Raw genomic sequence first — 17541 nt, forward strand, 5'->3', positions numbered from 1 at the left:
CCAGCCTGTTCTGGAACTTCTGACCTCAAGTGATCTGCCCGGCTTGGCTTCCCAAAGTGCTGAGATTACAGGCATGAGCCACCATACCAGGCAGCCTTTCATTATTATTATTATTATTATATTTTTTTGAGATGGATTTTCACTCTTGTTGCCCAGGCTGAAGTGCAATGGCATGATCTCAGCTCACTGCAACCTCTGCCTCTTGGGTTCAAGCAATTCTCCTGCCTCAGCCTTCTGAGTAGCTGGGATTACAGGCACCTGATGCCACACCTGGCTGGTTTTTGTATTTTTAGTAGAGATGGGGTTTCACCATCTTGGCTAGGTTTGTCTTGAACTCCTGACCTTGTCATCCACCCACCTCAGCCTCCCAAAGTGCTGGGATTACAGGTGTGAGTCACCACACCTGGCCCAGTTTTTAATTGACATAATAATTGTACATAATTATGGGGCATAGGGTAGGAGCCAACAGACAAAAATGTATTTTGGAAGACACAGTTACCTATCCCTTATATGCCTACTGTATGGGTTAGGTCATTTATTTATTTAAGCTGCAAAGGAGAAAATCACAGGATCACTTTTTGGGGCAGGAGTATATTGCAAGCATACACAATAAAGTGGGAGGAATCGCCTTACATGAATTTGTTAGCGATACCATCACTGGGGCTCAGCGCAGGGGCTGCAAACCCAATCATTACAGGAGCCAGGCAGAAAACTCATGGGTCAGGCATGAGAAAAACATCAGGATGCCCTCTTGTTCTTTTATTTTTTCAATTTTTTGATAGAATTATGAGAGGTGGTTTTGGCTACATGTAATACAAATAACAGAAAACCCAACAGAGTGACTTAAACAGTGTAAGACTTACTATTATCTCATGCTCCCTGAGTCTTCTGTGCCAGCCACCAAATTAGTCTCATTCTAAGCTGGTTCATATCATGGTTGTCAACAGCTATCAGGAGCTATTAGAGCTACAGGCTTCCTAACTCATGTCCACGTTTGGAGCATGCATCTCTATCAGTCATTGCATATGTGTCCTTTCCTCTAGTCTGGCCCACTAGTCTGACTGGGTCAGCTTACTTCATTTGTCCACTCCTGGACCAGTAACCACAGGCACCAGGTAAATTTCATGTCCTGAAAGGTGTGAGTCTGCATTCCTCAACTAGTCACCATGAAGCAGCATGTGACTAGTACTGGTGTTGACTAGTTCCATCTGGGAACAAGGATGAAGTCAGGTTCTCCTGAGCTACATGGGAAGCTGGTGGGGGCAGAGGTGGGTTGAGGAAAACAAATACCTGAAGAGAATCAGGATTCTGTTTGAAAAAAAAGAGAGTATGGATGTTGGCTAATTAGTCAATCATACCCATTACATTTTGGTATGGAATGGGGTTGCTGGCCAGGTGTGATGGCTCATGCCTAGAATCCCAGCACTTTAGGAGGCCAAGGCACATGGACCACCTGAGGTCAGGAGTTCAAAACTAACCTGGCCAACATGGTGAAACCCCACCTCTACAAAAAATATAAAAATTAGCCTGGCATAATGGCGAGTACCTGTAACACCAAAACTCGGGACACTGAGGTGGGATAATTGCTTGAACCTGGGAGATGGAGGTTATGGTGAGCCAAGATGGCTCTATTGCATTTCAAACTGGGCAACACAGCAAGATTGTTACTAAAAAAAAAAAAAAAAAGGATTGTTGATAGAAGTTACTGCAATGATGGTGTGAACTAGACTATGTTGTCCAGTACGGTAGGCAATAGTCACAAACCACTTGAAATCTGGCTAGCATAAGTAAGGAACATAATTTTTCATTTTATCTAATTTTAACTAGTTTGAATAGCCACACATAGGTAGTGGCTCCTGCACTGGACTGTGCGGATATGGAGAATTTATGAGAAAAAAAATAGCTCATTTCACCAGGCCCCCGGCTTGGGGCGCCTTCCTTCCCCATGGTGGGACACCTGGCTTTGGATTTTGCCTTCTTGCCCCCTCCAGGTGGTGGAGGGGATGGGCCAGGGGGTCCGGAGATGGGCTGGGTCAATCCTCAGACCTGGCTAAGCTTCCAGGGCCCTCCTGGAGGGCCAGGAATCAGGCCAGGGGTTGGGCCAGGCTCTGAGGTGTGGGGGATTCCCCTGTGCCCCTCACCGTATGAGTTCTGTGGGGGGATGGCATACTGCGGGCCTCAGGTTGGAGTGGGGCTAGTGCCCCAAGGTGGCTTGGAGACCTCTCAGCCTGAGGGCAAAGCAGGAGCCGGGGTGGAGAGCAACTCCAAGGGAGCCTCCCCGGAGCCCTGCACCATCCCCCCTGGTGACTTGAAGCTGGGGAAGGAGAAGCTGGAACAAAACCCGGAGGAGTCTCAAGACATCAAAGCTCTGCACAAAGAACTCAAGCAATTTGCCAAGCTCCTGAAGCAGAAGAGGATCACCCTGGGATATACACAGGCCAATGTGGGGCTCACCCTGGGGGTTCTGTTTAGAAAGGTGTTCAGCCAAATGACCATCTGCCGCTTTGAGGCCCTGCAGCTTAGCTTCAAGAACATGTGTAAGCTGCGGCCTTTACTGCAGAAGTGGGTGGAGGAAGCTGACGACAATGAAAATCTTCAGGAGATATGCGAAGCAGAAACCCTCGTGCAGGCCTGAAAGAGAAAGCGAACCAGTATTGAGAACCGAATGAGAGGCAACCTGGAGAATTTGTTCCTGCAGTGCCCGAAAACCACACTTCAGCAGATCAGCCACATCGCCCAGCAGCTTGGGCTCGAGAGGAATGTGGTCCGTGTATGGTTCTGTAACTGGCACCAGAAGGGCAAGCGATCAAGCAGTGACTATGCACAATGAGAGGATTTTGAGGCTGCTGGGTCTCCTTTCTCAGGGGGACCAGTGTCCTTTTCTCTGGCCCCAGGGCCCCATTTTGGTATCCCAGGCTATGGGAGCCCTCATTTCACTGCGCTGTACTCCTCGGTCCCTTTCTCTGAGGGAGAAGCCTTCCCTCCATCTCTGTCCCCACTCTGGGCTCTCCCATGCATTCCAACTGAGGTTCCTGTCCTTCCAGGAATGGGGGACAGGGAGAGAGGAGAAGCTAGGGAAAGAACCTGGAGTTTGTGCCAGGGCTTTTAGGATTAAGTTCTTTACTCACTAAGGAAGGGATTGGGAACACAAAGGGTGAGGGCAGGGGAGTTTGGGGTGACTGGTTAGAGGGAAGGTGAAGTTCAATGATGCTCTTGATTTTAATCCCCACATGTATCACATTTTTCTTAAATAAAGAAGCCTGGAACACAGTAGACACACACACACACACACACACAAAAGACAACAGTCATGGGGGAGGGTTAGGACAGCTAGAAAGTGTCTGCCATCTACAGACAGTGGCTGCTGCTCAGTGTCAGCAGATTGTGGCTATGGGGGGGCAAATGTGTTTCCATTACCTGTTGCTGCATAACAAACTGCTCCAGAATTTAGTGGCTTAAAAGAACAACCATGTTATTTGTTTATAATTCTGCTATCTGGGCTGAGACTCAGCAGGGTCTCAGTTCTTCTGCTGGTCTTGCTGGTGGTTACTCCTGTGGCTGCCTTTAGTAGGCAGGTCATCTGGGATGCTGAGAATCCCCTCTCCATAGAGTTGCAGACTCCTCCTCAACATACGATGGAAGGTAAGCGAACTTCTAATATAATGGTTCTGGACTCCCTCAGTCATGAAAGTGGAAGGTATCAGACTTTAAGGCTGTGCCCAGACCAGGCCCAGAGACACTTTTGACATATTCTCTTGGTCAAAGCAGGTCATGGGCCAAGCCCTGTGGCACTGTGATCTGTGAGGAATACATAAATTGAATACTCTGGGGCATGGTTCAAGGTGGTGGGATTCTACTAATGTAACAGGTAATCACGAGTCTAGTGTTGCCAGAGCTCATATTTATTTTCCCCAAATAGCAAGATAAGCAAATTTACACATGAAGCCTTTCAAATTCTGTTAGTTCACTTTCTTTTGGTACCAGCTTTATTGAGACATATTTGCATACTATTTAATTCACTTATTTAAAGTGTAGAATTCAGTGGTTTTTAGTTCATTTGCAGAGCTGTGTATATCTTCCCCTCCCCTCCTCCAGAACCAGGAAACTGTACTAATCTGCATTGTCTGTATGGATTTGCCTTATTACCAATTCTGGCCATTGCATATAAATGTGATCTTGCAGTATGTGGTCTTGGCTCCGATTTTTTTTTCTTTTTTTAACTTAGCTTTAGTCTTCTTCTCAAATGAGGCAATGCAATTGGATTAGTTTGCTATCATCCAAAAATGGCCAGTGTATTGAGCACTGTTTGGACACTGGGTTATCACATGATTCAAGTCATTTTCTTTGCTTTCATTCCATGTTTAAGGTTAATTTTATTTTAGACTTTGCCTGGGTGTCAGTGCTATCAGTCTTAGAACAAATACTCAAAGATTCTGTCTCATCTACCAATTGCATCTACCAACTGCAAAGTGGAAGCAGCACTGGACCCATAATTAGATATACGCCTTTCATCAAAGTTTGCCTACTATTGCTTTCTTATTTTATTTTTTATTTTGAGATAGTCTCACTCTGTCACCCCGTTGGAGTACAGTGGCACGATCTTGGCTCACTGCAACCTCCACCTCCCAGGCTCAAGAGATTCTTCTGCCTCAGCCTCCTTAGTGGCTGGGATTACAGGTGCACACCACTACCGCCTGGCTAATTTTTGTATTTTTAGTAGAGACGGGGTTTCATCATGCTGACCAGGCTGATCTTGAACTCCTGACCTCAAGTGATCTGCCTGCCTCAGCCTCCCAAAGTGCTGGGATTACAGGCATGAGCCACCACATTACTGCACTCCAGCCTGGGTGACAGGAGCAAAACTCCGTCTCAAAAAAGAAAGTTGGTGTGTGTGTGTGTGTGTGTGTGTGTGTGTGTGTCTATGTGTACATGTTCAAGGACATATATTAGGATCCAATAATAAGTTAGGATCCTAGTATATGCCCTTGAACATGTACACATAGACACACACACACATATATATACACATGTATATACACATTTATATATACACATATTCATACACACATATACATATCTGTGTGTGTGTATATATATATACACATATGCACATACACATATATATGAGAACATAAGGTGACTTGCATCATTTGCATTCAACAAATGGTCAGTCATTCACTCATTCAGTTAATTTTACACCTATATATCATTGGCAAGTGCTGTGCTACCCTCTAGAACTCTAGTAGCGGCTAAAACAAAGATCCCAGCCATCCCAGCTTTAAAGACAGGCATTTAGTAGTTGCATGGAATAAGTATAAATTACAATGAGTGCTGTGGGAAAAAAGTATAGGGGGTTCCAAGGCCATATAAACAGGGGGAGCAGATCTAGTATGGCAGAGTTAGAAAAGTGATATTTGAGCTGACAGCTGGAAATGACAAGCATCAACAGACACGTGGCAAAGACCCAACTTGGGCATTCAATTATTCTCTAATTAGACATTTATTAAATATAGTGCCTGCTGTGTGGCAGCACTGTGCTGACCATCAATCTATCTGTCGGACATTTAAATCAGTTTTTAAAAAGAGAATGCATACAACTTTGAGACTTACTGGCAGGATGACTTCTCCAGATGACCTACTGGCAAGCCAACTTCCCAGGTACTGGCTCCACCCTAGTCTTAGCTGGAGATAAGGATGAAGGAAGAGGTGGTCTTACACTAATTGAATCATTGCAGCAGCTGTGGGTCCAGATTCCTTTCTTGCTTTTTTTTTTGTTTTTGAGACAGGTTCTCACTGTACCACCCAGGCTCAAGTGCAGTGGTGCTGTCACTGCTTAATGCAGCCTCTACCTCCCAGGCCCAAGTGATCCTCTTGCCTCAGCCTCCCAAAGTGCTGAGATTATAGGCGTGAGCCATCATCCCCGGCCTGGGTCACAATTTCTGAAGCCATGCTGAGGACTATTTTTGGATGGCACGCTTTCACCACTTTGTGCCAGGCACTGTGCCAGTGGCAGAGGGCAGAGTGAGGAACAAAACATGAGAATCCTGCCATCAGGAAACTTACACCTGTGAACACATGCAGGTTGGGGAGATAAATGAATAAATTGAAAAATGTAACAGGTAATAAGGCGAAAGAGTAATATGATGGAGTGGGGTACTTGGGCCTTGGATGGGCTGGTGAAAAAATGTTTCCTGAAGTCAATACTTGGGTGGAAGATTGAAGGATGATGAGAGGCCAAACAAGGATGGATGGTTTAGGGTAGTCTCTGGGAAAGTCAGAAACAGGCTGGAGCTTGCCCTATTCTAAGCTGGTGATTCTCAATGGGGGCGTGTTTGCCCCCAGGGGTCCTTTGGCAAAGTCTAGAAAACATTTTCGGTTGTTAACCTGAGGTGGTAGGGGGTGGAACTGGGCATAGTGGATACAGAGGCCAAAGATGCTGCTGAACATTGTGCAACACACAGGACAGTCCCATGGCTCAAAATGCCAACGGTGGAGCCGGTTGAGAAACCGAGTCCTCTCCAGGACTGAACGCCAGGGCAGGAGCATGGGGGCAGCTTGAGAAACCCCGCCTGGAGAGCAGCCTCTGTTTCAGTGTGAGTCTGGGCTGCCTACTGGGCCCCACTGAAGCCCAAAGCCCGAAGAGGGCCAGGCTCCTGCTTCTTTTTTAATCTCCCTCAGTCTGACTGCGTGCAGCGGCTCATATATGTAATCCCAACACGCTGGGAGGTCAAGATGGGAGGATCGTTTCATGCCAGCAGTTCGAGACCAACGTGAGCAACATAGCGAGACCCCGTCTCAAAAAACTGTTTAAACATTAGCTGGAGGCAGTGGCGAGCGCCTGTGGTCCCAGTTACTTGGGAGGCTAAGGTAGAGGATGGCTTGAGCCTGGGAGACTGAGGCTGCAATGACGTGTGACCGCATGACTGCACTCCAGCCTGGGCGAGAGAGGGAAACCTGTCTCAAAAAAGCAAAAAAAAAAAAAAACACCCTCGGGGGCCAAGCTCCAGGATCTCCAGTTCCCGCAGCAACACAGTCACCCAGAGAGCCAGCCACCTCCTCGCCCAGTTTCTGGGGCGAGGCCGGAAGTTCCGGCGAGTGGGGCGTTGAGGAGCGGCAAGCCCGCCCAATAAGGACATCCGAGGCCCGGCAGTCTCGCGAGAAGGGCGGCGGCGGTGGGTTCTGGGAGAGGCGACCGGGCGAAGGAGAGAGGCAGCTGGCGGCGTTGCCTGGAGGGCGCGGGGGGTGTTGCGGACGAGCGGGCGCCGCTGCTGGGCGCGCGGTGTGCGGGGCTGTGCTGCTGATGGAGCTGATGGAGCCGCTGGAGCGCGCGGCTTTCTAAGGCATCACGTCCAACCTGGTGCTGTTCCTGAACGGAGCGCCGTTCGGCTGGGAGGGCGCTCAGGCCAGCCAGGCGCTGCTGCTCTTCATGGGCCTCACCTACCTGGGCTCGCCTTTAGGGGGCTGGCTGGCCGACGCGCGGCTGGGCTGGGCGCGCGCGATCCTGCTGAGCCTGGCGCTGTACCTGCTGGGCATGCTGGCCTTCCCGCTGCTGGCCGCGCCCACCATGCAAGCCGCGCTCTGCGGGACCCTGCGCCCGCTCAACTGCTCGGAGCCCTGCCCCGATGCCGCCGTCCGCCGCTGCGCTCCCGCCACCTTCGCGGGGTTGGCGCTGGTGGGCCTGGGTGTGGCTACGATCAAGGCCAGCATCACTCCTTTCGGCGCGGACCAGGTGAGCCGCTCCCTCGCGCTCTCCCTGTCCCTGTCCAGCCCCAGCTTCTTCCCCTGCTCCTGCCTCTATCCTGCTCCGCCCCGGGACTGCAGAGGGAGCCCCTTGCTCCAGGGGGCTTCTGTCTAGTGCACAGGAAGCCTGAGAGCGGGTGGACCAAGACCGGAAGGACCGGTGTGATAGGTGCTGGAAGGGCTTTGCCGGGGACGGGGTGAAGTCTACACACACAGTGATGACCACAATGGCTTCAAAGAAAAGAGACGCTCGGCGCAGTGGCTCACGCCTGTAATCCCAGCACTTTGGGAGGCCGAGGCGGGAGGCTCGCTTGAGCCCAGGACTTTGAGACCAGGATGGGCAACATAGTGATCCTTAATCGTACAAGTTGAAGTCTGCAGTGAGCTAGGGTCACACCACTGCACTCTAGCTTGGGCAACAGAATGATACTCCATTTCAAAAATAAATAAATAAAATTTAAAAATAGACTGGGCATGGGGGCTCACGCCTGTAAATCCAGCACTTTGGGAGGCCGAGGCGGGCGAATCACCTAAGGTGAGGAGTTCGAGACCAGCCTGGCCAACATGGTGAAACCCTGTATCTACTAAATACAAAAATTAGCCGGGCATGGTGGTGCGCGCCGCTTATCCCAGCTACTCGAGAGGCTGAGGCAGGAGAATCGCTTGAACCCAGGAGGTGGAGGTTGCAGTGAGCCAAGATCGCGCCACTGCACTCCAAACTGGGTGACAGAGTGAGACCCGATCTCTAAATAAATAAATAGGACCCTCTCTTTGTTCAGGCCATGTAAATTCAGACCTGAAGGATAGGCAAGAGCAGTTGTTGCAGGAGCTTTCCAGATATGGGGATTTGCAGGTGCGGAGGCCTGGGGCCAGGAAGCCAGGGAAGGGGAAGCCCCGTTGTTGCCTTAGGTTCTTTACAAAGAAGTAGAAAACACTCATGCTGCGTTTTTGTGGTTTTAAAGGAGTTTTGGGCTAGGTTGGGTAAGAAAGCTCAAATGAAAATGGGTTTGAATCAAGTTAGCATCAAGCTGCTCCCCTGTAACTGTAACTGCCAAGAAATGAGGGAGGAGCCACTGCAGCTCTTCAGGAGGGGAGAGGAAATGGTCACCAAGCATTAGATGCCAAATAGGCAGCCTCTAAGAGCAATAGCAAACTCAGATCATTTCGGAAAATCAAAACTAAAGTGGGAAGTGAGGTGGCAGGCTGGGCTGGATCATGTGAGGAGTGTTAAAGCATTTGGATACAGTAGGGAGCTTTACTGGGTTCCAGCAGGGAGTGATAAGATTTATGTCATGGGCAGAGCAGGCGCTGAAGCTGGGGTGGCAGGTCAGGTCTACTTGTTTTTTGAGGATTTGCAAGCTAAGAATGTTCCTTACATTTTTAAGGGTCGGAAACAGAATAATTTGTGACTAGTGAAAATTTTGTGAAAATCAAATTTCAGTCTCCATAAATCAAGCATTTTTGGAACATAGCCCCACCTGTTTCTGCTACACAGCCAGACTGCTGGGGCTGCTTTCAACAAGCAGTGGCCGAATTGAGTAACTGCGATGGAGACTAAATGTCTCATAAAACTCAAAATGTGAACTGCTTGCCCAGTCATAGAAGTGTGCAGATGCTTGTTGTAGAGAATGGGTTGTGTAGGGAGTGGTGACAACAGGGACATTAGGTGGAGTATCTCATACTAGAGTGGAGGCAGTGGAGGTGGGGTGAAGTGGATGGTGCAGGTAAGCTATGGAAGTAATACCCCAGGCTGGGTCATGTATAATGTAGAGAGGTTTATTTGGTTTAGGGTTCTGGAGGCTGTACCAGAAGCAGGGTGCCAGCATCTGCTCTGCTGAGGGCCTCTGGAACTGTCAGCTGTGTGGAGGTCAGCTGTGTGGAGCTCACATGCACTAGAGGAAGTGAGAGAGCGGGAGGAGGGAGGGGCCAGGCTTGTCAATGACCTCCCTCATAGGAGCGTTCACTCCTAACTGCCACAGCCTCAAGCCTTTCTTCAGGGATCCGTCCATATGACCCAAACACCAAGGCCCCACCAGCAACACTGGGGATCAAATTTCTTCATGAGATTTGGAGGGTCAGAGATTGAAACCAAGGCATGTGAACAGTAGGGAAGGTGACTCCTAAGCTTTTGCACTGACTGTGAGTGCCTGTTTTTTAGGAACATTTGCTGAGGGCTTACTATGCACCAGACACAGTTCTCAGTACAGTACTTGGTTAGTCCACCTGACACACATGCTGATACGGTGCCCATTTTACTGATGGGGAAACTGAGGCTTGAGAGATTAAATCATTGGCCCAAAGTTACACAGCTTGTATGTGACTGAGCCAAGATTCAAAGCCTGTCCTTTGAATCTGAGCTTTCACTCTGCCTGTGAAAGGCTATCCCATTCCAGTCAGACACCTTAGAGTGACGTCAGAAGTGATAGTCTTCTAATAGAACAGTGGCATATGCTTACGTACTTGACCAAATATGAACCTCACAGGAGTTATATCCATTTTATTGATGAGGAAACAGGCACAAAAAGAGATCACTTTCTTGTTGCCTATAGGTAGTAAGGGGGTCAAGCTGAACTTTCATTCTGGTTGGATTCTTCTTTAACTACTACACTAAAATGGGCCCAGTGTGCCTGCATTCTGTGATGATTCTGTGGGGCTGGATCTTAGGGCCCAGGCTCTTGGCCTTGTGATGCCATTGGCAAGACTTGGCCATGTCACATAAGCATACTCAAAAGCTTATGTTATGCCTCTTACTTGTGCCATTCCCACATGATCTCATTTAAGCCTCACAACAGTTGATGATGTATGTGCTGCAGTTACACCTGTTACACAGGGAGCAGAGGCCTGGAGAGTTGGCTCCCAAGGCTGCACAGCAAATGTGTAGGGGAGCTGGTGTGGGGCCCTGGCAGCCTGACTTACAAGCTGGTGCTCTCCAAGAGGTAACAGACGAGTAATGATACTTCTTAAAATGAGGAGAAAATGGTGCTGGGTTATCTCAAATGAATCTGACAGAATATGTGCTCTTTCATCCATAATTAAATGTGGATGTTGAGAGATGTGCCTTCTTCCATAAGATAGCTGGCCTAGTCTCTTCCCATGTAACACTTATGGGAAAAGGGAACCATCTGGATGAAAAGCTACTTGCAAGACCTGGCTGCCCCCGCATCACGAGCTGAGTGATGGGATCCCAGCTGCTGTTGTGGCCCTTCTTGGATACTTGGGATAGTTTGTAGACCACCTATTAGCTAATAATGTACTGATGTTGCCTTTCTTAGGTGTGGTAATCTCACTTCGGTTAGAATAATGTCCTTATTTCCAGGAGACTCATGATGAAATTTTGGGGGTGAAATAGGATGCTGCAGCTTATTTGTAAATAGTTCAGCCAGAAGTAGTTTTTTTTTTTTTTTTTTTTTTTTAAGACCAAGTCTCACTCTACTACCCAGACTGGGGTGCTGTGGTGTGATCTCGGCTCACTGCAACCTCCACCTCCCAGGTTCAAGCTATTCTCATCCCTCAGCCTCCTGAGTAGCCAGGACTACAGGTATGAGCTACCACACCTGGCTAATTTTTGTATTTTTAGTAGTGACGGGATCTTATCAGGTTGGCCAGTCTGGTATTGAGCTCCTGACCTCAGGTGAACCACCCGCCCCAACCTCCCAAATTTCTGGGATTACCGGCATGAGCCACTGCACTCAGCCAGAAGTATTTTTTGTATATAGAACAGAGAGTGCTGAGGGTCTAAGTGAAGGGTAGAAAAGTGTGCATTTTGTGATTCAACTTTCCTATACATTTGGAAATTTTTTTAATGAAAAGAGAATGTCTCCTGTTGAATGTATAAGCTAAATGCAGTATAGCCATACAATGGAATATTTTTTCAGCCATAAGAAAAGAAATTAAGTACTGATGAGCCTTGAAAATACGACACTGAGTGAAGGAAGCCAGACACAAGGCTTCAGTTGTGTGATTCCATTTATGTGGAATGCCCAGAAGAGGTGAGTCTGTGGAGACTGGAAGTAGATGAGGGTTTGCCAGGGGCCAGGAGAGGGCATAGGACTGACTGAAAGGGAGCAGGGCTTCCTGTTGGTGAGATGAGAATGTGGGTTTGGATAGCAGTGATGGTTGTACGTCTCAATATACTAAAGACTACTGAATGGCACACTTTTAAAGGGTGAGTTTTGTGGTATGTGAGTCATCCCTCAGTGGAAAAGCATCGGGGGAAGAAGTAGCCTTATTCCAGATGCTTGCCCTGTGGCCAGGTGGCAGGTCCCCTCCAGGTGCTGCTGTGTCATGGCAGGAGGCCTGGCTGGGGAGCCTTAGGTGTGCAGGCTTGAAGCATGCTCTGCTGTGCCCCAGGCTGGGGTTAATTTGTCCCAGTCTGGTCCTTGTCATTTAGAGGAAACCTATTTGTATTTTTAAGGTGCTTTTTATTCTTTTTTGTCACTTACCTCTTCATATCCCACTTAGAGCCTCTGGGAAACATTCTGATAGGAGAGATGAATGGGGTCAGGCTGCATAGCTTTGAGGAGGAGGCCTAGTTGGCTTTTGAAAGAGGCTGTGTGAGCTGTGCATCCAAGGGAGATGTATGTTCATGTAAATCACATCAGGCCCGTATCTTCCCCCAGCACTTCACCTTTTTCAAAGATCACAATCATTCTTGATGGATGGATTATTTGAAATAGTGACCTGAAAGAAGAAAATCTTATTTTACAGATAAGCAGAGCATTTTTAAATGATGCATTTTTTTCTAGAGGAAAAACTGACACTCTCTATTTTAAGGAATTCCTCTGTCAGCCAACTGTTTGGCTTGCTGTACACAATTCTATTCTTATAGGTTTTCTTCTCCAAATTGATTTTGGTGGTATCTTTTGACCAGTCATGTGAAAACCTTGTTTATCCTTGGTAGGGCGCATGGCTGCTGCTCACACGGTGATGTCATGCAACCCATGGGAAGGGAGGCTGCGCCCTGTCTGCCAGGAGCGAGGAAGCATGTGATGTCCCTTCACAGTAGCCAGCTTCCCTTGTTACAGAAATGCCTAGTGTGTGGCTATTTAAGGCTTAGTAATAGTATTTGGTTTATAAAGTAATTTTGATGGATTACTCTTGGAAGTTGAAACAAATTGACCACCACAATTACACAGGAAATGAGGATGAAAGTCATTTTAAGGTTAGAATTTTCCTAGACTATCAGATGCTGAGTTTTTCGTGCTTCATCTGAAGAGGACGTAGGTCTGAGACTGGGAAGATGTGTGCAGGGCCTCTGTGGAGAACGGAAAGGCCCGAGTACCTTTCAGGTGTTAGACAGTTTGTGTCTCTCTTAAGTTTAGATATTATGTTTACTGGCCTTTTTTATGCTTATCAAAAAATTCCTTAATGTTTGTTTGTTTTCACACTTGCAGTTTTGTTTTCTCAGTAACTATTTCTCTGCTCACATTTTTCATGTTTCTTCCTGGTCCATGTCTAGTATTGCATGAGAATTGGTGCCCACTGTTGAGCAATATTTAAATGCATTGTGTCCCAGTGAAGAAGGTCTTAGATGTCTAAGAAGTTCTCAACTCAAACTTTTTATTCAATAGAGATGTCTGCATTTGGTCTAGGACTTCTGTTCAGTATTGTCATAGATAGGAGAAGAGTTTAAACTTTTGAGGACATATGATTTTGTTTTAAACTTAGATTTTGAGTTTGAAGTGGTGTTACTATATATATAATTAATGACCTGCCACCATAGTAGCCATGCTTAACCATTTGGATTTCAAACAAATCTCTTTTTGAGGAGCACACAATTGTTTTTCATTTTGCTCTATTTCCTTTAGAGAGGAGCACACAATTTTACACCTCTGCTTTAACTTTTTAAAAATAGAGTTTAGAATAGTATATCAAATATGTGACTGCTAAAAAGATGCATGTGCTTATTGAATACCATATCTTTTCTTTTTTCTTTTGAGACAGGGTCTCACTGTCACCTAGGCTGGAGTGCAGTGACACCATCACAACTCACTGCAACCTCCTCCCTAGTTCAAGGAATCCTCCCACCTCAGCCTTGCAAGTAGCTGAAACTAGGTGCACACCACTGCACCTGGCTGATGTTTATAATGTTTTGTAGAGATGGGGGTCTCGCTGTGTTCCCAGTCTGGTCTCAAACTCTTGAACCCAAGTGATCAGCCTGCCTCAGCTTCCTGAAGTGCTAGGATTCTAGACATGGGCCACCATCTGTGGATCCAGAAACTAGATCTATTACTGGAATAAGAATGTTCTAATTCTTTCATAACCTGTGACTTAAGAATGAGACGGTAGAAGTTTTTAAGACAGCAAGAGAGCCTTTTTATGAGAATCAGCATCAGCCTTTCATAAGTTTGTTGAAAAGAAATTTAGGAAATGAAACTCACTAGAAATGTCTCCATCGAGTACAGGGCTCATTCGCACGGTGTCCTATTTAGAGGTGAAAATCCAGGTGTGCAGAGAAGGCTTCAGGTGTGTCTGCCCCCAAATGACCTGTTCCCAACCTCTGGGACTCCATTGAAGTAGCCTCATGAACTGCGTAAGCCTAGATGTTGCATGATTACCTCAGTGCTTTTGTTTGAATCCAGGAAGTCAGTGATTTTTGAGAAATCCCTACCCTTATCAGAATTTCTCATGATTTCATTGATAGCCTGTCTAATCTAAAAATAATAGCATGTAGTTTTATCTTTAATCTGTGATTTCTTCTTTAAGTTTATCGAGATCTCTGGTTCTCAGGAGACCAGATACAGTCGGTGTGGGTAGTGGCTTGGCCTCACTGAACAAATGCCACCTGCAGTGTTTCTCTTCGGGGCCTAAGTGTATTTGCAGGGTGCCTCATGGTACTCACATGTAGCTCAGTAAGGCATGGAGCCTTGTAACATTGGTTCTAACACTTACCTGTGAGTAGAAGTCACCTGAGAAGTTGTTTGAAATGCAGATTCCTGGGCCTGGGCCCCAGAGACAGTGATTCAGCAGGTCTGGAGTATGGGTCCTGTGACTCTGTTTTTTTTTTTTGAAACACAGTTTTGCTCTTGTTGCCCAGGCTGGTGTGCAATAGTGTGATCTCAGGTCACTGTTTCCTAGGTTCAAGCAATTCTGCTGCCTCAGCCCCACCAAGTAGCTGGGATTACAGGTGCCCACCACCATGCCCGGCTAATTTTTGTAGTTTTAGTAGAGATGGGTTTTACTATGTTGACCAGGCTGGTCTCAAACTCCTGCCCTTAAACCTCCCAAAGTGCTGGGATTATAGGTGTGAGCCACCACACCTGGCTGACTCTGTATTTTTTTTTTTTTTTTTGAGACAGTCACCTCTGTTGCCCAGGCAATGAGGTACAATGGTGTGATCTCACTGCACTCTCCACCTCCTGGGTTCAAGCAATTCTCCCACCTCAGCCTCCTGAGTAGCTGGGATTATAGGCATGTGCCACCAAGCCCAGGTAAATTTTGTATTTTTAGTAGAGATGGGTTTTCACCATATTGGCCAGGCTGGTCTTGAACTCCTGACCTCGTGATCCACCTGCCTCAGCCTCCCAAAGTGCTGGGATTACAGGTGTGAGCCACCACACCCGGCCTGACTCTGTGTTTTTAAAGAGCATTCCAGATAATTCCAAGGCAAGTGGTTCAGATACTTAGAAAAATTCTATAGCAGGTGGTCTACATACTCAGAGAAACTTTCTAGGATTTGTTGGAATTTAGTGTAATTAAGTGAAACCTACCCAGCACCTGTAGTAATTAAAAGCGTAGGGCGCATTTTTTGTGAAGAAATCCGTGAATGTTTCTGTAAACACCATGTTGATTGTGTTGTACTTCTTAAAGGTTGTGATGACAACGGTAATTTTAACCACTTGACTGTATATGTTTTTCATCCTTGAAGACTATCATATATTTTCAAGTGTCTTTCCTCCCTGTTATTTTAGGTTAAAGATCGAGGTCCAGAAGCCACTAGGAGATTTTTTAATTGGTTTTATTGGAGCATTAACCTGGGAGTGATCCTGTTATTAGGAGGCGTTGCCTACATTCAGCAGAACATCAGCTTTGTCACTGGTTATGCGATCCCCACTGTCTGTGTTGGCCTTGCTTTTGTGGTCTTCCTCTGTGGCCAGAGCATTTTCATCACCAAGCCTCCTGATGGCAGTGCCTTCACCGACATGTTCAAGATACTGACGTATTCCTGCTGTTCCCAGAAGTGATGTGGAGAGCGCCAGAGTAATGGGTAAGCCCTTAATTCTCATCTCGGGCTGTTTGACAGGACTTATGTTGTTGTGTGCTTACTGTGTGCTGGGCCTGGGTGAGTGGTTTACACATCTTCTCTCCTCTAGCCTTGCACTTCCCCAGGGAGGCAGGCACGGTATTATCATCCCCATCTTAAAGACAGGCCAGCGGCCTGATTCCAGAGCTCATGCTTTAACCCCCACATTGCACTTCCTCTCACTGCCAGTGTAGACAGAAGCTCCTTTAGTTCCAGATTATAAAGGTAGAAATTTGCAGAGGGCATCGAGGAGACAGAAAACTTGCTTGATACATTTCTTTTTATTTTAAAAGGTTTTGAAATACATTTGGATGAAAAACTAAGCAGTTGCTAATGCTGTCAGTACCTGTCTCTACTCTTGAAAAAGTAAGCCACTGCCTCTTCCTTAAAGGTCAGCAATTGATTGGGTTGGCATGGGCTCAGTCATACAGCAGTCAGGTCTGTAACTGTCACAGGAAGATACAGTCGCAGAATGCGAGATGCACTGAGGGTGACCAGATGATCTCATGGGACTTACCCAATGTTAGCACTAAAGTCCCCTGAACTGGGGTTTTAAAGCTGAAAGTCTCGTGTCCTCAGAACCCCAGGAAAGCGGTGGGGCTGCAAGGGTCGTACCTTCAGGCGGCGCTCGCTGGCTGTGTGGATGTCCTCATCATTGGGGTTGAGTCTGAAGGTGCCCTGGGCCCACTTCTCAGTCGCCTATAGCAGGTGGCAGCAATGCTGGGGGGCAAGTGAGCAGATATCAGGAGCCAGGAGAGCCCCTGCCCTGGTCCCACCCTATCCCTCATGGCTGTCCCTGTCCAGGAGCTGAGTCCTGGAACCACACCCTGGGAGGGGGCATCTCAGGTGGGGACACCTTCACTCATGAGCCATGTGGGCATGAGGGGTCATTAAAGGATGGAGAGAGGCAGTCATCAAGGCACACAGTTAAACAGCACTTGAGTATATAATTAGTTCAACATGAAACCACAGACTGGCAATGCTGTACTATTTGCTTAGGGATTTGGTGGGAGCCTGGGGCCACAGGGAGGGGCCTTGGGTGGGGTTGGGCCATGGGGAGTACCTAGTAAGCTGCCTGTTCCTTGAGCACGATGTGTACCAAGGGGAGCTGGAGTGAGGGCAGCTCCATGGGGAAGGGACAGGATTGCCACTCTGAGCTCTGTGACCTTAGGCAAGACCCCTCTACTCCAAGCGAGGTCAACCACATAGGTGATTTTGGGAGCCAGTGCCCGCTCAGACAGTCTGGATTTTAGCTACGTAGGTGGATGGGAACCTGTAAAGGTTTAGAGATGCTGGGAGAACCTTTTTCCTGGGAGAGCTTTACAAACAGGGAACAAACAGAGCCACCCTGGGCCCTGCTGAGAAAGGATCCTACCGGAAGCCCTCACCACTGTCTTGCTCCACGCTGGTGGTGATGGTGATGTCATCGATGCAGGTGGTGGGTGTCGTGAACAGCAGCACAGACCGCTGCTGTCTCACCGAGCTGAAGTCAAAGTCTGTGTTCTGGACAAAGTAACCGTTGGGATATCTAGGGTGGGAGAATTGTGGTTTGCTGGACC

General features: G+C 47.5%; 2 pseudogenes; both read left to right on the top strand.

Annotated features, from left to right (window-relative positions):
* Positions 1 to 286: 286 nt before the first annotated feature.
* LOC105704850 (POU domain, class 5, transcription factor 1-like) lies at positions 287 to 4184 on the top strand (annotated as a pseudogene).
* A 2720-nt stretch (positions 4185 to 6904) lies between these two features.
* On the top strand, positions 6905 to 16546 carry LOC105704843 (solute carrier family 15 member 4-like; annotated as a pseudogene).
* The last annotated feature ends 995 nt before the right edge of the window (positions 16547 to 17541 follow it).

The sequence above is a fragment of the Aotus nancymaae genome, unplaced genomic scaffold, assembly GCF_030222135.1.
Source record: "Aotus nancymaae isolate 86718 unplaced genomic scaffold, 86718_ANA_hifiasm-v0.15.2.pri h1tg000008l, whole genome shotgun sequence".
NCBI lineage: Eukaryota > Metazoa > Chordata > Mammalia > Primates > Aotidae > Aotus > Aotus nancymaae.